The following is a 26,100-nucleotide window of genomic DNA, read 5'->3' as shown; positions in this document are numbered from 1 at the left end:
AGACAGACAGACAGACAGACAGACAGGGGCAGGAGAGAAACAGGAAACAGACAAAACTCTACTAAAGATGTTTCTTTTTAATCACTACTAACACCTCCCCAAGGAAAATCCCACACCCAAAGTTTGATATTACTCATCCTAGAAACTATGGAAACTAAAGTTGAAGTTATCAAACAACATTTAGTCTTCCCCACCTTTCCTGACAACAACACACTCTTTTTTCCATTAGATGCGAATTCAGGAAAAGGATTCTCTTAGACTCTTTTCATCATCACTTTTTATGGTTGTAGAGTCAATTTTGACTCTAAGATACCCTGCATGACTCAGGTAGTTTGTATAAGACCTTCAACCTATAGGAAACTGGCAATATAGGGGAAAGTCCATAGTTATAGTGTGCATGTGTGTGTGTGTGTTTCAAGAAGCAAACTTGACAATGAAACAGTTTTTCTACTTACCAAAAGAAACATAGAACTTGTATGTGCCCTCAAATCCATCTATACTTTATACTTTCTATAAATTGCTAAAATATAATTGATTATGAGTAAAATATAATTGATTAACAGTAAACATTTACTAAGTTTCCAATATTGTAGACCAGGTCATATCTTTCCTCTTTCAGTGTTTGGAAAACAAATAGAATGGATGGAATGTATCTTGGCAAATACAAAAGCAGAACATACTGAAGTTGAGCACAGTCAACTCCTTGGCTCTACATATAAGACTATCTTTCTTATCCCTTTCCTATACAACTACTTATGCTTTATTGTAAACAAATATTATATGCGCATGTATATGTGTGTGCAATTGTGGTGCTAGGCAATGAAATGCTGTCTACTACTGTAGACATCTAATTCCACCTTTTAATGTTTTTTAATACGAAATGCCAAGGTATGCATTGGGAAGCAACATAAGGAATTTCTGTACTTTGAATATTCTTAATCAATCTCTTTGATTTGTTAAGACATCCAAACTTTTAATTGTTTAAAGCACAGATTATTAGTTATTGTTACTTTTCTATGACTAATAGCTATATTTATTTATTAAAATTTTATTAGATTTGTTTTCATACATTTCTGTGGCATGATTATCATCTTTGAACTATAAAGCATGTCCCTTAATATTTTTTTCATAAGTAGGGTGCATTTGCAGAAACTCTAAATTCTAGATTTGTAGTGTACATATTTATTTTAGGCAGTAATTTCAGAGTATATAATTGACTAAATGGGTGTCTTTCTCTTATGGTTTATACTCATTATTCTATTATCTCTTGGTTTTTGGTTTAAATTAGAATTTTTTTTGTCAATTTATTTTAATTCATCTGAAGCTAAAATATTTCTATTGTAGTTTTGAATGTAGCATTCTAATCTTTGATATTTATTAATTCAGTGTCAGTTTTAGTCTGGGCTCACTTTTATTTTTTTATTTATTTTATTTATTTTTTTTTGCTTTTTTTTAATTGAAAAAAATTCCCGCCTCCTCCCAGCCTCCCATTTCCCTCCCCCTCCTCCCACCCTTTTCCCCCTCCCCTCACTCCTCTCCCCCTCCCTCTCCAGTCCAAAGAGCAGTCAGGGTGCCCTGCCCTGTGGTAAGTCTTAGGTCCTCCCCACTCCGACCATATCTTGGAAGGTGAACATCCAAACTGGCTAGGTGCCCACAAAGCCAACACATTAAATAGGATCAAAACCCCTTGCCATTGTCCTTGGCTTCTCATCAGCTGGGCTCACTTTTATCATGGGATTTGGAACGCAATATTTAACATCTTTCTTAATTTTTGCAAAATTCTTTGCAAATATCCCTTCTAATAAGTGCTCCTTTTTTGCTCCCTATAGTTCATTCTCACTGGGACTTTATTAGATAAACGTGGGAGGTTCTTGATTTGTCTTACTTTTGCAAAACTAATATTCTGGAGTAAACTTTTAATGCCTCTTCCTACTATTAACAAATGTCCAAATAACACCTGAGGTACTTTCATCGGTATAGTTCTGTCTTATTTTAATAGTTAATATATCACACACACCCATTCTTAACCTTCAGATCAGGAAAGGACATAGAGTAGAGAACATGTTTTCTATCTTAACCATGAATGTAGGGGACACTGAACTAAGAAGGTGATGAAATCATCTTGAATTTCCAAATCACAGTTGGATAACAGGTGCCAAGGAGATACACGTGACCTATCTCAGCTTCTGATGTAAATATAGAATAAAACTTGGTTCATTGTATTTGCTGATATTCTAGGTTCAATTGTCAGTATAGCTTTCCTGTGCTAAATACCATGTTGCCCATCTCCTGCTATATTCACTAATCTCTTAAGGATGGTTCAAAGATAATACCCTACCAATCTTTTGTAATATTGAAGAATATTCTCTGAACATGAAGACAATTTCTTCAGGTATTACAAGGCTGTTTCCTCCCTAATTCTTAGACTTAAGACCTTCTCTAGTACCTATCAGTATACACACTCCTTATTTTGGCAACAGTTTGTAAAAGTGGCTCTGGGTTCTCGTGTGGTATACGCATGCTTGTAAAACTGAGTGGACTGTGAGTAGCTCCTAATCTGATATCTGACTACCCGAAGGCCTTAGCAGCCCCCTCTAATGAATTCGGGTCATCAGGAATTATTTTATTTTCTTTTAGATTGGCCAAGACAGGTTTCTCTGTGTAACAGCTCTGACTGTTCTGTAACTCCCTCTGTAGATCAGGCTGACCTAGAACTCACAGAGATCTGCCTTGCTCTGCCTCCTAGAGTGCTGGGATTAAAGGCGTGTGCCACCGCTGTTGTGGATCCAAAAAGTCTAAAGTATCGCCGTTAGCATTTTACAGGTTTTTTTAAAAAAAATCTTCAGCTGTGTCTCCTCATTTCCTTCTACTTGCTGGTTTGTCTAGTCATGATTATATATCACCATCTTCCTTGGACATTTTAAATTGATGTTCTACCATCTTGAGTTCCAAGAAAAGCAGTTAGGAAAAGCTGCAGGCTCACAGGGACCTTCTCGTGTCCCTCTGGTAATGGGAGTATGTGCAAATGTTCCCCACTACGACTTCTGGAGTCATAAGAGACTTTATGAAGTACTTGGTATTTGATATGCATTAGCCATCAATGGTTCATTTCACACACTGACAACTTTTATGGTGCTTTTAAGAGATATTTTGGAAGCCATATTGGAAGCAATATACTAGACTGTTGGCTCACAAACTTGAATAAAACTTTGCCTTATTTTGAAAGTGTAAGTTTTTAAAGACATTGTTAATGTTGAATAAAATTGCTGTCCTTGTTAATTATTATTTATTTATTTAAAGCATAAATGTATAAAGCTAAGTATAAATGTCTTCTGGGTAAATCACAGGTATAGGTAAAAAAAATTTAAAAATTCAAAATTAATTACAAATATAGTTGTAAAACTAAAAAGATTCAAACTAGCTCATTTATTTTAGCCATGAAAGATGGCGTTGCTTTGCTGAACCAAACTAATGCTTAAAATATGATCATAGTAATGGGTGTTGAGTTTTGTTGTATAAGAGAGATCAAGAAAAAAAATAATGACTTTTAAGAATTATGTGGCAAGAGTTTAATAAAGTAATCATGTGACAAGGTGCCCAGCAGCTTAGAAGGCATTGAAGAAGTGGAGGGATTGTAGTTGGGAAGACCATTACGTGAGAATATAGAGGTGTATGAACTAATGATCAGAATTTAGAAAATATGGCTTTTGTTATATGACAGGAACAATTTAGCAAAGTGTGAGTTTGTTCAAGGGATCTAATTAACTTGCAGGAATCTTGCTGGGAGGAAGTCAGCAGAGTAACCTAACTCACATTCGGTGATGTAGCCGAAACCAAGAGGCCAAGGAATCAATAGGTCCTGAGTACACAGCCAAGCAAGCAGGGCAAGGTTGTGTGGAAAGGGAAAGGGCCATACTCACTTGTACTTTTGGGCTGAATACTCTGAGATATATAGTGTTATTATGATCCCTCACCTCCCGAAAATATTCTAATGGGTATACAGATGTTTGCCTTTACTTTAGCATGAACATATATTTACATTTAAAATTTCTTCTAACTCCTCACTGTTGGTTCACAAAAGATATAAATTGTTATTAGTTTAACAATCCTAGATATAAATAGAGCAAGAACTCTGAAAATTTTAGTAATATTTAATTATGATGTAACTGTTTAGCTTATTCTGAATATGCGTTTAGAAATTGTGAGCAGGATGACTTACATTTCTCAAAGAATAGAGCAAAAACAAGCAAAAAGTAGCAGAACAATGAACCCCAACAGAGAACTTTGAACTAGACCAGCAGATCTAGATGAGGGCATGGATATTGTTTCAGAATCCTGTGGTAAACTGTTTCTTGCTTCAATATGTGAAGTTCTTTGTGCTCCTAAGCTACCTGGGCAAAGCTGTTAAGCTGTTGGGGCAATATGCCCAAAGCTTTACTGTAATGCCATAATTCTCTTCATAAATATTCATTAATGGTTGTTCATAACAAAATTTAAGTATAAAAACCAACTAGTGGTGGCACAAGCCTTTATTCCCATCACTTGGGAGGCAGAGGCAGGTGGATTTTGGGAGTTCAAGGACAGCCTGGTCTACAGAGCTAGTTCCTGGACAGACTCCAAAGCTACACAGAGAAACCCTGCCATGAAAAACCAAAAAAATCAAAACAAAACAAAAACAGATTTATGGATAAGGTCTGTAGTGGTTTGGGTGAGAATGGCCCCAATAGGCTCCTATATTAGACCAGTTGGTCCGGAGTGGGTAAAACTATTCTGGAAAGATTGGGTAATACAGCTGTGTTGGAGAAGAGGTATCATTGGAGCTGAGCTTTGAAGTTTCATAAGCCAGGTCCACATGGAAGCTCTCTCTCTCTCTGCTTCCTTCCTGGAAACAAAGATGTAAGCTCTTAGCTAGCTACTGGTCCAGCACTATGACTGCCTGCCTGATGCCATGCATGTCATCTCATCCTATATTGATCATGGACTCACCCTGTGAAAATGTAAACAAGCCCCCAGTCAAATGCTTTCTTTTATAAGTTTCCTTAGTTATGATGTCTCTTCAGAACAAACAAATAATAACTAAGACAATTACTAAGCCTGGAGTTAAAGCCCTCAACTTAGTTTTTCAGTTTTATCATTTATTATTTTTTTTAGATACATGTGAACTGATGTGTCAAATGAGATACACTTTAGACCGAGCATACTGATGCCTTTCTACTTTCTTATCTCTATTACTGTCTTTCTCTACACAGCATACACAACACCTCCAGACAGACTGACTTTTCTCCAACTTAAGGATTTTCAAGTCAGATTCATACAAATTAGAGACCTATCCAGTATCAAGTTTCCAACTAATATCAAGGGTACCAGTTTTCAATAGATGCACTTCTCATGCTCCGCTTATAGTAGACTTGTTCCCTTTGTGTAAATTGATAGTGAAGATTGAAAGTCACCTCAAATAGTTGAAAACTAAAAAGGTTGTGGAGAGAAAGCAGATAACATTAAATTCAAATATGTGCTTGTGTAAGTAGTAAAAACCACATAGAGTTACAGAACATTTTAAATGATATGGAATTGTCTTCCTAAATTTACCTTCTCTTTTCTGAGTACCAGTTCTTCCTTAGGGCTTATAGATATAGCAATGAGCTTGACTCTGTGAGATGTTCACTGAAAACTTCACTGTTTTCAGAGTAGTCCTAGATAGGGTTATTCACCATTGGAGTGTCAGAAGCAGCACCAGTGTATGTGATAGTGGAGCTTTACTGAGTGAGGTAAGGGCAGAGTTTTAAAAGGATGAGTGTTGGAGTAGCAGCTTGTTCATTTCCTGGCTGCTCAGACTCCCAAAATAACCACACAGAAACTGTATTAATTAAATCACTGCTTGACCAATTCCTTAAGCATATTGCTAGCTAACTCTGTCATCTAGAATTAACCCATCTCCATTATTTTATATTTTACCATGAGGCTCGTGGTCTATCAGCAAGGTTTCAGCATGTCTGTCTCTGGTGGCAGTTCCATGGCCTCTCTCTGACTCTACCTACTTTCTCCCAGGATTCAACTTAGTTTCCCCCGCCTAACTATCTCTACCTTGCTATAGGCCAAGCCAGTTTCTTTAATCATTAACCGATAAAAGCAGCACATAGACAGAAGGACCTCCCACACCAGATGATGCTAGCCCAACTGGCAGGGGTTTCATACTCCTCCCCATGCTTAATATAGGCTTTTATTTTCTGAATGTGAACATGTTTGGCAATAGCTTAAACTGTTATTCTTCTGAAGAATATTTGCATATGTCCAGAAACTAGACCATTAGTCTGAAATGATAGAGGAGAAATTGGGGAATAAGGATCTTTTACAAAAATCACTTAAGTTATCCATTAAGATACAATTCTTAATACAGTTTATATATCTACATTCTGTACCTGGTAAAAATGCAGTTTTTCTTTCTGTTTGTTTTCCAACAAAATTTAAAGAGCCAATAGAAGCACATGCTTGGAGATTTTCTTGTTTGATTAACTATGTATTTTCTTGTCTGTTTTAAATGGTAGGTTTCTTAGAAGCTGTGCTACTTTTATAATAGTAAATAAAAAATGTGCCGTAGACTTAGCCTCATTTCTTATATAAGTTTCTGTGGATTCTGAGCATGGCTAAACTGCATCAACATAAGTTCTCATAAGTTTACAGTTGAAGTGTGGATGGCGATGGTTCCTCAGCAAAGTCTTGGTTGGAAAGCATTCTGCTCTCATACCTCCCACACTGCTTTCCAAAAGGGTAGGAATCTATCACTTTCATGGCAGGGAGCATGGCTGCAGGAGGGAGCATGGAGCTGGAGTTTTTATCTGAGACTTCATATCCCAACCCACAGACAGGAAGCTAAGAGAACATCTAGGGATAGCAAGAGGCTTTTGAAACCTTAAGCCCACCCCAGTGACACACTTCTTCCAACAAGGCCATACCTCATAATCCTCCCAAGACAGCCATTAAATATGATCCAAGTTTTAAATGCCTTAGACTTATGAGGGACATCTCATTCAAACCACCACAAATGGAAAAAGCAGAATGTTAATATTATCCAACACATTATATACATGCAATGAAATCTTTGCTGAAATTCCCATGACATCTTCATGAAAATAAAAATAATTTAGAAATGCATGTGAAAATATTAATGACACAGAATCTCAAAGCAATCTTGAAAAGGAAAACAAAGTTAGAGTCATCTCTTGATTTAAAATTATACCGACACACATTTGGTCCTCCATATTTGTGAGTTTTATATTGAAAGTTTTAACTAACAACAGTTTTAAAATACCTATGAAAAAAGCATCAGCACTAAAAGTGTGTACAGATTTGTTTCCATGACTCTCTAATAAATGCTGTATAAAAATGATTTATGTTTTTTTTTCATTGTCATAGGCACTATAAATAATTAAGAGTGTTACGTAGCCAAGTAGTGGTGGTGCAGGCCTTTAATCTCAGCACTCACTAAACAGAGGCAGGTCCATCCTTGAAGAATTGGCCTGGGATGCTGAGCAAACCTGGGAGAAAAAAAGCCAGTCCACAGCACTTGTCTATGGCCTCTCTTCAGTTCTTGCTTTGAGCGCCTACCTTGGCTTCTCTGGAAGAGAAACTGTAAACTTTTAGTCAGATAAACCCCTTCATTACTATAGAATCAAACTTAGACAGTGCTGTAACATTCAGCCCAATGCCCTAAGTCCCTGAGACCTCACTCACAAGTTTCAAAAGTCCAAGTCCTAAGACTTGGTATTGTTTAAGAGCAGAAGGTGGATGTCTTAGTTCCAAGAGAATGGTTAGCTTTTCTTCTGTCTTTTATTTCCTACTCCGACCCTCAATGTGTTAGATGACCTTAGTGGCAAGAACACAATTCAAGTGCCAATTTCTTCTAAAAACATCCTTGCCAACATATCCAGAACAAATTTGGTTTTGTTGGGGTTTTTTTTGTTTGTTTTGTTTTGTTTTGTTTAGTTACCTGAAACTACCTTGTTCTTGTCAGGTTGGTATTTGAGTTAGCCATCTCACTGTTAATCCTCTTCAAGGATATAACTTTATCATATAATAGATAATGAGCCCTGACATACCACAAATGCTTCTATTAAGCTCAAATACTCATATATAGCATCTACCAGCTAAATATCCTTCTGTTTCACATCTTTTTTTAAAAAAAATTTTCACATAAAATCTTGAATTCATTTTCTGCTCATCCACCTGCCTTTCTATTGCTCATGTTTCAAATCTCGCTGAATGACATCCTCTCTTCTCCTATGTATGTCATGGCTGACCCCTTCTCCAGCGTATTTTCCACATCTTCTATTAGATTTTATTTTAATCTTAGTAATATTCACAAAGCCGATCCGTTTCACTTTATTCCACATCTTCCTGGTGCTACCTTATTACTCTCCACAATCCAACATTCATTTAATTTGCAAGTTCAGTCTTTATACTGTATCAGGCCCTGGAAGTATCACATGAAAACAACATTTGACATTCAACATGGGAGCCTGTTTTGCAGGAATAGTTTTGAAATTCTTGAGCCTTTTAGGCCGTAAAGCATGGTCTGTTATGATTTATTTTCAAATAATAAGCAGTTTGAAAAAATTCCCCATGCTTGGTAGATGCAATATGTATTTGAGTAATTTACAATGGAAATCTTTTGGTTTTCGGAGATGTATAGCAAGTGAGTGACTTATGCTTTGCAAAGAATTTATAATTTATTCTTTACATTTGGAATATAGCCTAAGGAAATTCCCTTAACCTCTCTTCTGGTTTCTCATTTCAAAAGGAATGGTTATGTAGGAGGCTACAGGAAGTTATTTGGTTGCTATGAACCAAGACTTCTGTGAATGAAAGTTAAAATGCACATTTCTTGTTTATTCATTTAAAAGTCTTTAGTATAAATTAAGTGACCTAAATATAATGGGTTATGATTACTAATGCATATATAAGTACATTTAAATATCACTCTTTTTTCTTTTATGAATCAAAGGAAAACCAAAGCAAGAGGCTAAGGCTAAAACATTTGACCTTGTTCAGGACCACGAAACAACTGTGAACAGACTATACATATTTTGTCTGTGGCTTAAATCAAAGAGTATTGGGATATGCTGCTTCTTCAAGGTAGGGTTTTCAAAAATTAGAACTCCAGCCTGAGGGAAGATTCAGCATCCCAAAGGAAAAGAGGGAAACTTCTGGCTTTAATCCAAGAAGGAAGAAAAGAGGCAGGATACCTGATTCTCTGGAGTAGATATTTGCAACATCTGCTTTTGCACTTATACCTTGGGTAGTGTCCAGTACTTGATGTTTTAAGAGGAAAAAACCCAACTTTAATATTTTAATTTGCTAAATCATTAAAATCTGGAAACTTCCCTCTCTAGTACCTTTAACTTTGGCACCATTTCCCCCCTTTGAAACTTGGTCTTTTCAATTTTATTAAGTCAAGCAGGGTTTGAAAAATAACAAATATATTTCTTTTGCTACAGGTATATGATACATGAGAATTGAAAGCTTCTGAAATCTCAGTTCTGATTGCATGTGCCAAGAGGACCTAGATAAGAAGAAGTAATCTCCTATCTTCCACTGGTTCTGAGTTGTACTAATAGAATGCACACTCTTGGGAGCGGGCTGACTTTCTAAATGATGCATTTTTTTTAAATGCCAAAATTCAAATCTACAATAGGTTGATTTTTGGTAGATGTTTTAATTTTATTCTCTGTCATGAAACGTCAAGTGATGGACATGATAAATCAAGAATAGGAACAAAAAGAATTATGTGGAAAACTTTCATTTACGATGCTCCACTCTCACAGTGGGTACTAGGGAACGTGGCAGCATGAGAACTAACTAGTTACAGACAGAGAAAGTTGCCCTCAGTTAGTGTTTGCTTAGAGTCACAAAGGGTAGGTTTTGTTTCTGGGTTGGTAGTTTGGGTCAAGGTGTTCTTTACATCCTTCTTCAATTAGAATGAAAATGCAGATTCCATGGTCCATAACAGGGTGTTTACTAGTGTCGTCCTTCATACACTTTTAGGGGCACCCTGTAGGATCCTAACTCATCTACACTGAAGGAGACTAATGTCATCACGTAATTATACTTTGAACCTCACATGTTCTACAAAGCGCATATACTGCGTCTTGCGGAAACTTCAGGAGATGAAGCCTAATTAATTAAAAGAGGTGGATTGTTGATAGCTCACTCCTGAATGCCATAACATTCCTGCTGCTTCTCTTGCTCCCTCTGCTTCATTTCCACCATCACGTCAGCTCCTGTGCTCCATCACACTGTCAGATTGGCTCTATCCAGAAATAACAGAGCCGGCGGACTATAGACCAAAATCTTTGAAACTGTGAGTTAAAACAAATCTTCTTTTTCGTTGTTTGTCTAATAGTGATGGACAGTGGATTAACTCACAAATCAAACTTCTTTAATTATAACTCCAGACTTTAGTTTCAGTAATGTCTTTGCTATTTCTTCATTACTAACTTGTTTATATTGCTACTAGTACCAGCCCCCACTTCCTAGTCATAATCTCTCCTTTTTTTTTTTTTTGATACCATAGTCTCCTCTCAGTTTTAGTTTTCTTCAGAATCTCCCTTGAAGGAAATGATCACAAACAGTACAGAATAGCTACTTGCCAGCATAGCTCGCCAAGCATATTTCCTTGTCAACATTTTTATTATTCACTCAAAGTAAGCTCTTTCAATAAAGAGTAGTATTGGGGATGGGAAGGATATGTATAAATTTAGATTTCTGCACTTTAGAAATACAGTTATAAAAACCTATGCAGCCATCTTTTTCGAGGACACAGGCAGGGTAACATTAGATGTGAACTCACTATGTTAGTGTGAGAATCTCTGCAGAGTGCTCACTACCCTAAATCACCATCTTTTCTAAGTCAGGTTCCTTCTGCCTGTATTGACATTAATTAAACATTAAATCCTTAAGGTCATAAACTGTGAGACATCAATACTAAAGTAGATTATGAAATTTAAAAAATGAAAAGGAACCATAAGTTTGAGGCTAGCAAATGTTGTGAGCTTACCAACCAACCAACCAACCAACCAACCAACCAACCAACCAACCAACCAACCAACTAACCAACAAATTAAAAACAGAAACAGGAGGGAAGTCACTTCAATGTGAGCGTGCTTGTCCAACATCTGAAAATCTCTGGGTTCAAAAAGTACCACAATATTAAAAAGAAAAAGAGAAATTTTTAAAAAATTAACAAATTAGTGGCTTTCCTCTTTTAAAAAAGGGTTACCCACATTTTTTCTTTGCAAATACAAAGGTACCAGCTTGTACTAAGGCTTCAAGCCATTGGTTCCTGGCCTCTGTTCTTACAGACCATAACTTGAAAAGGAAAATTGACAGAAAAACCATTCAAAGCCAAAGATTTGATTTGCCCCATGGGAAAACATTGCATTTTCTGGGGTTTCTCCTGTAAAGGGGAAGAAAGAGAACCCCAAGGAAAAACATCCAGCAAAAGCTTTTTGTAAGAAGTGCTATGAAAAGAGCAAACCCTGAGAATTATGTTTAATAACAGCAATGATGGATTTCCTGGCAGTCTGTACCAAGCAGTTAAAGACCAACCGGCATGTTACAGAGGCTGCATTAGTAAAAATGGTCTGCTGCAGCCCAATAGCATGCCAGGAGACGTATTCTCCCAAACAGACAATCCTAGAATAGGAATGATCCTAGAGCTGAGAAATATACTGTAGCCATCACATTAATTTTTACTAAGAGATTCTAGCTTGACTCAAAGCCGGGTCTGAAAAATGGAAGAATAATACTCCAAGCCACCAAGTTAGTGCCCCACAGAATATCTTAAAATTATTTAACACACGTCATCTCAGTGTCAACAGCTCATCACTGATAAACTATCTAATTAACAGAACCCTTCATAGTATTTGATAACTGAGTCTTGGCTCCGTTTTTATGCCAGAAGGGCAATCCTCGATAAGCAGGAATTATAAAAGCAGATTTTAAAAGGCATTAATTCAGAAATAGAATCAAATTTATTTCCAGTTAACCCCCTCTTGGTATTTAAACTTACTTAAATACCACTTTGTGGAAAGCTACCACCTGAGAGCTTGTCCTTGAACAGCATCTCCCTTTGTCTGGATGGCCAGTTTTTGTTTGATTCTTTGTTGTGGACCAGCCTCTTCCATGCTCAGGGTAATTGATATGGGCCCTGGGCAAGGGACAGATGAGTTTATCCTGTCATTGAATCCCTTCACAAGATGCTTTAATTATTAGGGTTCATTCCAGGATTTGTACTCAGCACTCCACTTAGGAAGCCCCATTGTTTCCTCTTTCCAATTCCACCTTGGCAACACGTTCAATGGCAGATCTAATAAAGAATTAGCAATTAATAATTCTTTGGATTTCTGCAGACATGGAAAAGGGACTCAAGAGAAAGCCACAACAAGGGTTGCATTTTGAATGGAATTTTCTCACAAGCATCTGAGCAATTGCAAGAGTTTCAGAACAAATTAGGAACCTGAAAAAATATACATAAAGACTCATTTATGACTCCTTGCCTCTATGCCACCAATTCATAACCTATTTTGCAAATAAATAGAAATTCTGATTTAGAGTGTGGATAATTGTGGATAAAGTCAGGACATCTTATTAAAGATAGTCTCTCCATGTTTCTATAAAATGTCAGTAAGAAGAGACAAATGATGATTGTTGTAGTTAGATAAATCAGGTTTCCAAAATTGCAAACTACAGACTTGGTGTATGTGAAGTCTTTCCCAGCCAGGACTCTACATTCATGCAGCTCAAGAACTACATATTTATTTCTCACCTTGTTGAGTCTGTCTTCATAACTCCTGCACAGGCAGTGCTAGGCATATATTAATAGTGTGTTTACTTTTCAAAACAAAAATTCTACTCTATTTTGGTGTTGGTGTATTAGTGCATAAATATCTACATTATATATAACTGTTGAGTATAATTATTTTGGGGCCATATAACTATAAAAACTTATGTTTAAAAGTTCTTCTTTTGAAGATAAGCTAGAGCTACTGTTGCAACAATAAAATAACTCTTGCCTATCAACTCTCTGTTTGTAGTTATTTCTTCATACATACTAATTCTAGTTTCTAATATTCAATTATGATTGAAATACACAACATATACAATTCCCCAATAACAATGGTTACATGGGATGTTATCATTCTGATTCTTACTTAATGTGTGAATAGCATTCTTCAACCTAGAGAAGAACATGTTTTGGGGATATGGTCAGTCACATGATTTCAATATTCTAGTTTGCTACTCTTAGGTTGTAAATACTCTGTCAAAAAGAAGACCATGGTGCTATAGTTTTTCAATATTGAACGACTTTGCAAACGAGCAAAGGAAATGATTTGCTTTTGTCCGGGAATTTATTTAACATCCTACTTGAGAACAGGCATTTTCTTAACAAGTGGACGTTGAAGGGACTATTTTCAGCTTTGCAGTGTCCACCCAAGAGACATTCTTCAGAAGAATAACTTTAGTTTTGAGACTTATCTTCTTATGTTTTGGGTCGTTGTTGTGTAAGCTAAGTTGTAACAAACACTGCACATTTTCAGGGTCTTCCTAGGAGATATGCTATGAATAGTTAGTTAATCAGCTTTTATTTTTCTCTCTACTTAGTGACATGTTTTGAGCTCATCATTGCATGGAGATAAGTTGTGTCCACACAAGCGAAAATTGAATCTCTGCTTAATCTTCTGTCTGCTAGTTTTATGCACTGATTTCCTGGAGAAAATATTTGTCTTTTCTTTCTGGCCCCGATTGCTTTTTAATCCTAGTAGATAGCCACTAATATAGGACAATGGCATCTCTGTGTTCTTTTGAGAACTCAAGACGGTGATTCTCACTCATTCCAATTTACAATGTCATGTGAATTTCTCCCCTAGATATTCAGTTTTATAAGTCTGGAATACGGCACAGTTTTTCCATTTCTTAATAGTGTCTTCTGAAGAAAAGAAGCTAACAAAATATAAGTTATGAACTTTTGTATAATCAGGAACTTTTGAGTCTTGTTTAGAGAAGATTGTCTGACATAGAGTGAATACAACAATCTAGTGTATATTCTTCTAGAAACTTCAGGGGGGTAAGCATGAATCCCTCATTTATTCCTAGTTAATTCTGTCTGTACAGAGAACACTCTTGTGTTCTGTACCTGGTTAAATTAGGTTAACAACTGGAACACTGTTCAGTTTCCATGCTAAGTTGCCTTGACATTTTTATCAATTATCAATAGGTCACTTTTTTTATCAATTATCAATGTGTGAATACATTTCCCGACTTCTACTGATCTACTTACTTGATACAAAATCTTTTTAGAAGTCTCACAATCATGTAGCATAAGTTCTCCATATGTTATTCAGTTGAGAAACTGTTTTCAGTATTTTAGATTCTATGTCCATATGCAGGTTAAAATAGATTTTTCAATTAATTAAAAATAGTTTTTGCTGTTGTCATTGAACAGCTAATCCACTTTCTCTCATTTTATGTTATCAGCTGTAGAAATTTTTGTTTATTGAATGAGGTCATACTGTGCTTTCAGAGTAGTATGAACCTAAGAGATAACAATGCTCATTCTTATGATGGTTGAACCTAGAATATGAGTATTTATTTGATACTTTAATTTTTAAATACTAATTTATAGTTTTAAATATAAAACTCTTAAAATAGCTTGGTTAGATATATCCGAATATTTTATGCTTTCAATAAAGCATTTTTATTTGAGGTAGTCTGTTTAGTCCTTGTCTGCCAGTTTTGTTTCCTACTGACAGAGGGTATCACAGAATCCCTCTAAAGTTTGTGCCTACATTTGGGGACTTTGTATTGGTCTCGCATGTATATTCCCTACATGCTTCTCACAGTGAGAAATTTCAGGAATTGGCCCCAAATCTAACAAGAAATTTACTTATGTTTCATTCTTGCTTGGTGAGTGTTGCCTAATGTTAACTCTGTTTACTAGGGTTTATGTGTAGAACATTTTTACTCCTGCCCAAGGTCTGAGAGATTTTTACAGTTTTCTATGTGTATGTGTATGTGTGTGTGTGTTAAGATCATAACAGTTTTATTGCTGAGTTAGAAAGAATTCTCTTCCAGGGCTAGGACATGTCTTAGTCAACAAAATTCTTGCAGTGGAACACAAGACCCTGTGTTTGGGTTTTCAGAACTCAGTACTGGAACAAACAGTAAGACCCAGGAGCTTGCCCATACAACCAATCTGTGAGCTAAAGGATCAGTGAGAGATACTGATTCAAAAAATATGATGACAAATGATAAAGGAGACACGCTACCTTCAACTCTGGCCATTGCACACATGTGCATACTAGGTCAGATGCATATGAGAGTACATGCACATGTGTGCACACACAGACACACATACTATATATATATATGTATATATACATATATACACACATATATGGATAAATAAAATATATATGTATATGTATGCATTTGCATATATATTCACTTTCCTCTTGTCTTATGTATAAATTTGTACAAAATTTATTTTATTTCATCTTATATGTTTGGTAAAATTCACTATAAAACCACATGTGCCTGATGCTTTATTTATATCATGACACTTTTAAACTACAAATTAATTTCACTAATGGCAGAACATTCAGTAACTCAACTCATATTAATCATTTTTATTTTAGGGTAAATCACCAAAAGCAATTTCCCTATTGCATTTGTTATCAATATTTTGGCATATTACTCTTTAAGTGTTTTCTTAGTTTTTGAATGCTTATAGAATTAGTAATGATATCTTTCATTCATGATGCAGTATATTTAATTTCCACCTTCTCACTGGTCTTCTTATTTGAGATTAATTAATTAATTAATTATGATACTGGGAGTCAATCTGAAGTCCTTCCTTATGTGTTTAGTGCTTGGTCAGTACCCTATCTCTCAGCTAGGTCCTGAGTCCAGGAAGCATCTTTCAATATTCTTTTTATTCTCTGCTGGTTTTTATTGTTTGTTTGATTGGTTTCTCCATTATTTATGTATTGGTTTTATATCCTTATTATGCCATTCATTCTGTTTATTTCAGCTTACTATATTCTTCCTTTTGTCGAAACTTGGAGAAGCAGCTTGAGCTATTCCTAATGTCCATTTTAAAGCCCCCTTTCCTCTCTGCATTGTTTCTTCTACATTTTATAGATATTTCCATGTTTCTATGTTGGTGTACCTGAAAATTTTGTGATCCCTTCATTTTCTACCATTATTGTACAGTATAAATTATCATTTTTAACATATCACATTCTAGCCCAAAATACTCCATAATTTCACATATAACTGTGTGTTTCAGTTTGTTCCTTCAAGGCTTCCAACTGTATTTGTAATAAATTTTACTTCTAAAACCATAAGCTATATAATCTGTTTGTTTTCAGGAGATGAAAGTAAAAAATGTGCTTTCACATTTTTTGACATACTATGTTCTTATGATTGTAATTTCTTTCTGTAGGTCTTTTACTTTCTTTTTGCATTAAAGATTGATTTCCTATTATCTTTATTACACGCTTTGTTTCACAAAGGTGAAATTCTTTGTATTATGTAAGTCTGATTAAGTCTTTATTGTATTTTCCTTTTATAAGAGATATCTTTGCTGGGTATAAAATTTGTGGTTACCCATTTTCTTTTTGCATTTTAAAAGTGTCTTTTAGTTGTTTTCTACTTTTATTATTTGCTACACAAAGCCTACTGTTCTCTTTTTATATTTGTGCACAGTTTATCTTCTTTACCTTGTGTCTCTTTAAGATCCCCCAGATTATATTGTTTGTTATCATATGCCTCTGATAGTTATTTTTTCTGCCTCAGTTTTTTAAACTTCTTTTTTGATTTATGTCTTTTATTAATTTTTTTCACTCACTATGATATAATATATAATTTACTTCCCCCTACTTTTAAGGTATTTCAGTTATCCTATTAGTAGATTCCTTGATATTGTCCCGCAATATACTGATGAATTGCATCTGTTTTATTTTCAGTTTACTTCTCTGTGTTTTTTTCAAATTCACTAATCTTTTCTTAATTTCATTTGCTATAATTTTATTTCATATATATTATTTTTCTTCCTTATAAATTATTCTCATGTTATCTCCCTTATTTTTATACTGTGTCCATATCCTTTAGCATGGATGATACTTGTGTTTCTGCCTTATAATCCTTTTCAACTGATTCTTTATCTGTATCATTTAAACTCTCTTTTATAATTTATTTTCTGTCTTAATATTTGTATGATTCTGTGTATGTTTGGTAATTTTGATTAGATATTGGCATGGATGAATTTTGTATTATTTTTGACTTTTTAAAAATTTTATAATTTTATCATCATCATTATTATTTATTTGAAGATCTGGGAGTATAACCCATGGTTTTGCACCTTCTTGGAAAGTGTTGTAAAAGTGTACTATATCCCAAACCTACTCTGTGCATTGCTAAGAGGTACTTCCTTAGCAGGCAGGGAGATGTTTCAGTGGATAAAATGTTTGTTGTATATATCTGTAAGAAGCCAGGCATAATTGTCCATGTCCAGAAGTCTCCAGAAATGGGGAAATAGGATCATGGACTTGATGTCCTAGCTAAATTGGGAAGTCACATGTACCAGTGAGAGATTCTGTATCAAAACAAAACAAAAAAGCAAGCAAGCAAACAAAAACAAACAGTTTGGATAGATTCTGAAGATTGACACCTGATGTTGATCTTTTGTCTCAACACACAGGTTACCCCATATATACAAACATTCATATACACACTTTCACACATCACACTGTAGGAGCTATTCCCTTAAAATATTTGAGAGTTTTATCTAGGATCCTGTTAAATTACTTTACTCTATTTTATCTTGCTGTTTCACTTCAGGCTTTGTTAGAAATCATCTATCTTTTATTCTGGGACAATTTGCTAAAAATATAGAGGTAATGCAGTTGTAAAGCAATATAATTTTTCCCCATTATCTATGTGTCCATAGTCTTTCTACTCCTGTTGGCAAGAGTAAAGCCTATTTATTTCCAGGGGTGATCTGCCTCTGCTCTTCTAGTATCCTACTAGTTTCACTCTGGTATAGGCCAGTTCACAATCAAGGAAGGAATTAAGGGGACGTTTCTGTTGTTCTCTCTTCATTTTCAGAAGTAAAGCTTTGTCCTCTCTGGTACTCTGCTTTCAAAGTTCTAGCTGTCTTGACCTCTCTCATGGATCCTCCATTTTAAACTCATCAAAACCTCAGTCTTTTTTGAGTTCTTCTCCCTGTGCTATGACCTGGAAAATCTCTAGGCAGTGAATATAATGCTTCTGCTGCATCAAAGCTTCTGCTTCTTTCCCTTGGGCATCATTTTTGCCCAGTGTTTCCTGTGTCCAATTCCTAGCTCATTTCTTCTGGTTTTCTGATGCTTTTGGAAGCAGATTATTAAAACTGCTACTTAGTCTTAGCAGGAGTTTGTATTTTTAAACTAAATTTATAAGGACTACGGTATTTACTGTAAAAATAGCAAGACATATCACAACTCAGTACAGGGATACATAGCCTGAAGAATAAAAAATTCATGTCATTCTGCTACTCAGTAAATACTTTTTTATTTCCTATCCTTTGTTTTATTTTTCAGTGTTTGCAAATATTTTTTTTTCTGTGTGTTCACTTCTAACCTTCCATGTTTAATCACTTGGACAAATTAATTCTTCGTATATTTTCCCTTACAGAAAACTCACTTTCAAACAGTTAAAGACTATTAAACATCATGAAACACAGATTTAACAAAAGTCTTTAACTAGTATTTGTATTACAGTTTATCTTGATGAAATCAGATATTCTTATTTAAATAAGAATATTAAATTTTGTTTCAGTATTTACTGTGGCAATTCAGGTAATATTAAAATATTTCCTCATTATTTTATCACTATGCAGAGTCAGTGGATGACTCACCTTCATGAACAGTTGATATGGATTTGTAGATCCTATTCACAACAATATCTCTCTTTGTTCTTGAGTGATTACACCTAGTTTTGGATCCACACACATCTACAGATAACTTAAATTTCCTGCCACTGCATGTTACTTTATATTCATCTTTACTCAATTCTATGTCTCATTCCACTGCCCAATTATATTGCATAGCATTATCAAGATTTATCTGGAAGCCATTATTTTTTTCAACATTGTCTCTACTGAATTGTTTGGTTCTGTCAATAATTTCCACATGCAATTAGTTAGTTAAATATATAGCATATGAATTGTTCTTTCTGGAGATCATTTCATCATCCAACACCTATCCCTGACTATTTTAAACCATGAGCTAAACATTGTTATCTATCTTTAATGTATTAAAACATAGAAGTCTGCAACTTACATCTTCTTGAGGGGGTGTAGTTTAATACAGTAGTAAGACCACTGACACACAGTCTTGGGATTAAGGCAAATGAGAAGTTTTCCAAGAAGCAGTAGCAATTCAACCTTAATTGAATAAATGTACTAATAAATATTTATTTAAAATTTGCAATAAAGGTTATCTTCATTTCTAAAGTGACTATATATTTCTTTGAATTAGGAAGAAATCAATAATTTATAAATATTCTACAGTAAAGTGTTCATTTATGTGTACTTCTATACTCTGGTTATCTTTGCTAATGTTTCTCCACTTGCAAAATAAAACTATGTGCTTTTTATTTTAACAATAATTTGTGAATTCTCTTTAATCTAAGACTGAATTTATTTTAGTATTATGTGTGCTTTTTTCTAAAAAGTAAAATTCTTCTATAAATGAAAATTGCATTGAAAAAATGATTCATCAACATTGATAGTGTAATTTATATTAGGAAAAATGGATAAATTAGATCTTATAAAAATGTATACCTTTGTTATCTCAAGGACTAACTTGAAATAAAAGTGTAAGTTTCAAGTTGGAGAAAGATACTTACAAGCCACATCTCTGAAAAAGAATTCACACATAGAATCCAGAAAGAATTCCTCAAATCCAAGTGTAAAAGACAAACAAAAATACAAATTACAAACAAAAATAAAAACAACACAAGCAGACATCTTGCCATAGCACAAGTGCATGCCCATGAGAAGCTTCTCAGCACCACTAACTGTCAGGGAAGGAAAGCTACAGCAGTGATCTTTCATGTACCCCCATCAGACTGTTTAATCACGGGCTGGTACATGACTTAGCGGCTAAGCCCACTGGCTGCTCAATCAGAAGACCTTAGTTCAGTTCCCAGCAGCCACATGATGACTCACAATCTTCTGTAACTCCAATTCCAGGGCTTCCGATGCCTTCTTCTGGCTTCTGTACGCCCTGGGAGCTCATGGTGCATAGACGTACATGCAGGCAATACAGCCGTGCACATAAAATAAAATCTCTCAAAAATAAAAGTTTAGCTAAGTCAAAATTTGCAGTAATACCAAGTCTTGATGATGGAGTGGAAAATACGAGAACTTGAATATTGCTGATGTCAATGTTGAATGATAGAACAGTTGTTTCCTGACAAAGTTAAGCACGTGCTCACCACATGACCCAGAAAGTACACTTTTGGCCATTCGCATGGGAAAATATGTGTTTCCATTTTGAACAAGTTTGTCTTAGTTGCCCTAACCCAGACGAAGACCAAATGTTTCTCAGTGGATAAGTGAGAAAGCGGGCAGTAGCTTTCAGGGTGCCTGTGCTGAGTAAGCACACCCCCTCACAAGGCTCTTTCACACGATACTTGGCGTAACAGCCTTGAAGTGAGCAAAGGTAGCAATGAAGGGAAGACTAGAGTTTTTAGAGGAGCCAGTGGAGGAGCTGGAAGCATTGTTGCTGTTGCTCTGTTGGGTCCTTCTCTTGAACCTATTTCCTACGGTTCCATTTGAGATGGTCATGTACATGAGGAATAAAGTTACATGGAATTATATATGTATCCAAACATAACTGAACAAATGTAAAACTAATGGAATCAGAACACGATCTGTGGATTGTATCAGTGTCATCTTCCTAGTGGTAATAATGTGTTAAGTACAATGTACTTATGTAAGGTATCATCATTGAAGATGTATGAGATGCCTCATTGTGGCTGCTGGTGGTTGCACTAAAACTATCATTTTCTCAAAACAGTGGCAAGTTTTCGAAGTGATTCCTTACTACAGTAGTGAATTGCCTGCTAGAGTCTGTATTCACCACTTCTGTGAACACTCATGCAAGATTTGTATCAGGTTGATTGCCTCAAGTCTGAAAGAGATGGAGACTCTACTGGAAGGAGTGATTATTCTGAATCCCGAAGGGAAGGCAAAGACTAGGGCTGTCGTGTCCTGCTTACATGGAGGGTGTGATTAAGTGGGAGCTTTCTTGTCACGGTCAAGGTTTGTGGAAAACACTGAGAGAGATTTGTGGGTAAGCTAAGTTTCTGGAAGCAAACCCAGGGATGGAATTTAGGGGGTTTTCTGGGAGATAACCTTTATGAAAAGAAATGAGTTCCTGAACATAATGGAACTTTGAGAGTTTACTCCTTCTCAGTGTCTCCAGTGCTGTCCTCAGTGGCCTTCCTCATGGCTTCCTATAGCTGAAGTAGGTCCCCAAAACACTTACTATTGATGACTGTCTGCTGGCTTCACAACCCACACCAGCTGGGCAGCAGGTCCTGCCTGGAAGGTGGTTAGAGAACATGCGTTATGTGCTGGCAAACATGGGTCCAGATAAGACTGGGTTAATATTGGACCCAAGCAAATAATAAGAAAATGGAGTTTGGAGGAAGCCTGAGATCAAACATGCAGGTTTCTTTAACAAAACAACCCCCGAAAACCTTTATTTAAGAATAGGAGGGCAACTAGTAGGCACTGGCTATGAACTAGCCAGGTCATATGAAGACGAGCAATTAGTCTTGCATGCTCTATGAACTTTTCAGGTCTCACCCTCAATTTTTAATAACTCATTCTAGATAGTCATATTAGCATTACAATATTCCAGTGTTTGAATTACTAAGCAATATCAGTTAAACTGATGTGAGGCAAAGGCTCATATTCTAAGGAACATCTTGGCCTTGCTGGGAACAGTCTCGATCTATTTGCTCTCTGCTCTACAGGGCAGCCTGCTACTTGCTTGTCAGTTGTGAAAATGTTGACAAAGTCTCACTTACTGAACTGATTTCACCCTCCATTTGAGTAACGTGATATTTTGCAGATATGGGAAGCTGTTTATCCTCCACTTCGGCTCTCCCAGTGCATTCATAAGGAGATGGTTAGAATTGGCACGCAGCACAGGAAAGCTCTTCAAAGCAGCGTGTTAACACTTCCTTATTCCTGCTGAGTGGAACCTGAAAAAGCTATTGTTACATTTCTTATGGAGTTCCCCCATGCCTCCTATAAATAAGCCATATTTAGTTTTAAACAAATTTCCTGAAGTAAACAGTATGTATGCCTGATTTTCATCTCTTTTGGTGAGCTTCCAAAAAACTTGGAAATGAATTAGTGTGCAATTTGCATCCAAATCTTAGCCAAGGGGATGTGGTTTATTATAATACATGGTCCTCCTAATTATTGAACAGCCCAAGAAAATTCGGCCCAGTGTGCATCTGTTCTTGCTTGACCACATTGCCAAACATAATTTGGCAAGCACAGACGTGTACATTGAACAGACCCTACAGTCTAATTTGCATTAGCGTTTGTGGTAATTATATGAAAGCTCTAACCGAACTAGCTTGTCCTCTTTTTTGATCAGTTCATTTCCAAAAAAATAAACAAGCTGCAAGCCCCCAAAGAATTCCCCTTTTTATGTGTCTTTGAGGTTTCTCGATATGATTTAATCATTGCCCAAGTGTTAGTTCTGCTTTCATGTGAAGAAAAACCTCTTTCCCACATCTCATGTGAACTTTATTATCCTTGATATTTGTACACTGAAGTCGCATGCTTCAGTATGCAGCTGATGTCATTGTTCAAAAGGGAGACCAGGACTGCTCACCAGACAGCACTCTCAGAGAGCTTGTATTAGCAGTCAATAAATAGATTTCTTCTCTATATTTTTGAGGGATAATAAGGTGTCACACTGAGAGCTCCAAGCCAGAAATCACAAAAAAATCCACTGAACTTATATCTTCATAGGACAAGGGTGACTAATTCACTAACTTTTTGTTGCATTTTAGGTTCTCTATCTCTACTTTAAATACTTCTTATGGGTACTAATTGGATAAAGAAACAATGAAGGTTCGCAAGTCTTAAGGTAGAAAATGTATACATGGCAAATTGTTTAAATTGATCTTACGAGATACACATAAATAAATGTAAAGAGCCTCTGGTAAATAATTTTGTGGGCACCTGATGAGATTAGAGTTCTGGGAGCTAGTTACAAGAGGTGATGGTTGAAGATCTGTGGAGTTGCCCCAATTTCCACCAAGAGTAGTTAATTTGTAATTCACCCCAAAGTAGCTATGCTCCATGTACAAAATATAAAAAAGATTCCATAAAATAAGGCATCACAATAGTTATCTGCTAATCGTTTCAGCATACCGATTAAAAACCAGTGTGCTACAAAATGCTTTGTCTATTATCTCTTTTCTTTTACTGTGGCCACTAGATATCACATGTGTCATTTGCATTTATCAGAAACTACTAGAGTATGGAACTAGAGTATTCTTAATTATATCAGTGCTGAAGCCAGAGTTTAGTAACAAACAGAGCCGGCCATTGGAACACAATACAGGCACAAAGCAACAGACTAGTGATTGGGGACACCAAGACAGAGCTAGTGGATTTGGAAGGATAGCTGGGAAATGGAGCTTTGAGATATTTTCTGGAATGTGGTGTTAGAGTTGCAGTTACAGAAAGCCCTTGGCTTTGTTTGTGGGTGGAGAGGGAGCTGTTAAGAGCATGAGCCAGTTCATATGTGCCAGTATTGTTCTTCAAAAGCAATTATATTTAATAAACTTACAATAGTCTGGAGCCTTGAGGGAGTATATAACTTTTTGTGTTTGAGTTTACTGGTTATTTTGTTGCTTATTTCTTAAATATCAAAATTAAAACAGTATTTGAAGTATTTCATGTATAAACATTTCTTAAAATAAATTAGAAAAAAAGTTGCTTTTTTAAATTCAGGACACAGTCAACATATTTTGAGACATTGTATTTAAGTAATATAACCATCATAGGTGTGAATCGTGGTTTGTCTGTGATAACTGCCCAATCCATGCACCCTTATGGAGTTTGACTCATGAGTGGCTTGTTTGCTCCAACGCTAAAGAGTCCCATGTGAGGCTGGCTCAGCTATGTGTGTTTCCCTATTTCTTCACATTATGTTTTTTTGTGCTCTCGATGTTCTTTTTAATACCAGTCTTCAGTTATCCCTTTGTGGAATATAATCTGCTGTAAAATTAGAAGTTAGACCAAAGAAAGATACCAGGATCTTTAGAGAAAAGGCAAATACAAATATTTGTATTTATAATGTGTAAGTTACAGTGACAGATTTGTTTCTCAATGCAGGGGATGGCTAAGTTTTGTACCTGAGCTAAGTCCCCAGCCTACAGCTTTTGTTTTGGGATAGGAGGCTACTATATAGCAGCTGACGTCAAACTTAAAAATCTTCCTACCCTCACCTCCCAGTTGCTCAGATTACCATGCCCAGCTTGCACACACGCATTTTCTTTGGTCTTGTGTTTTAAAATGTGTGATCTAAAATTGTTTTTCAGAGAGCTAAAATTTCAAATAGTTAAAATGTAACCTATTTCAACTTCCTTTTCACTTACTCAGAAATGACGGTTCTGTTTTGGCTTGCTGGACAGGCATGATGTAACTAGGAGGGTCCTAAGCCTCTCAGCTAATTCAAATTCAAGTTTCTCTTCTAGAGCACCAAACTCATGCATGAATTTAAAACGCCGCCTCTTTCTTTATTATGCTCAATGGCGTTTTATGAACAGTAATAGGGACAAAGATAACGGTATAAATGATGACCAGAGAATGTTTCCAAATGCTCAGCTTTGTTAGTTTATCATCTTGTTCAGAAAGATTGGGGATGTAGCTCAGTTGTAGAGCTTTGTATTCAAGTTCTGCAAACAAACAACACAAAGCAAAACATAAAAACAAGAGCAATTAGAGTCAAACTCATTTAAAATAGACGTATATATTTCATTACATAAAATATCCATTTAAAAGCATACTAATAAAAATTATAAATTTCTTATTTCTGGTAAGGTTAATGGGCTTTAACAAATATCTGTATGATTTTCATCGTATTTTTGCCAGACTACCTGCATGGACAAGAATTTACTTGATGTCTAATTTGTTATTGCTCTTAACAGAAAACATGTTCTCAAATAAAAGTGACACAAATCTCACCTAGAGTTCTAGGGAACTTTATGCACAATCTTTAGTGTTTGGATGAGCTTCTTATAAGGATTGGTTAAAATCATGACCAACTTTTCTCTTAGGTTTCTTGTAATGATAATTCATCTTTCTGATCCTTATTCTAGCTGACCCAACAAATGACCAAATTCATAGACATTGCCAAAGAATGTCACATTTGTGAAAGTATTTTGAAAGCAAACACTGTTTTCAAAATTAGATTCCATGAATCTACAGTTCTGTCAGAAAAACCTACTAAGGATATTCTGATCACAGGAGTGGAATGATCCCACCACATAGTACAAGGGCAGTTAGCAGTGTGGAGCATCACAGCCCCAACGACTGCTGGAGATGCTGCCATTTAATGTCTTCAGCATAAGCACTAGCCTTGTTTACATAGGTGAAGCCTTTGTTAGTGCAATGAATGTTTTCAGAATTGGTTATTAATGGTGACTTCATTATGGTGGCAGCATGGAAAAGGACAAATTGTGCGTCAAACAGTATGTCCCCATTCACACTGACATTGGATTCTTGCATCCTTCAGAGGGTATAGAGGCAAACATTCTCTTTAGGTTCAGAGCAAGTGCCTATGGTCCATTCAAGGTATTATAGAGAGTATAGAAGCTACTGTCTGAATACAAGTAACTGGTCTTCCTCAACCTTTACCCTTTGCATCATGTGGGATAAAGGCTTTAAAATATATTGAAAAGACCCAAGTATTACTCAGTTATAATTTTATTTTATATAAGATAAATGTGAAAAAATTT

The sequence above is a fragment of the Microtus ochrogaster genome, assembly GCF_000317375.1.
Source record: "Microtus ochrogaster isolate Prairie Vole_2 chromosome 14 unlocalized genomic scaffold, MicOch1.0 chr14_random_1, whole genome shotgun sequence".
Taxonomy (NCBI): Eukaryota; Metazoa; Chordata; class Mammalia; order Rodentia; family Cricetidae; genus Microtus; species Microtus ochrogaster.
Note: the sequence above shows the minus strand (reverse complement) of the source record.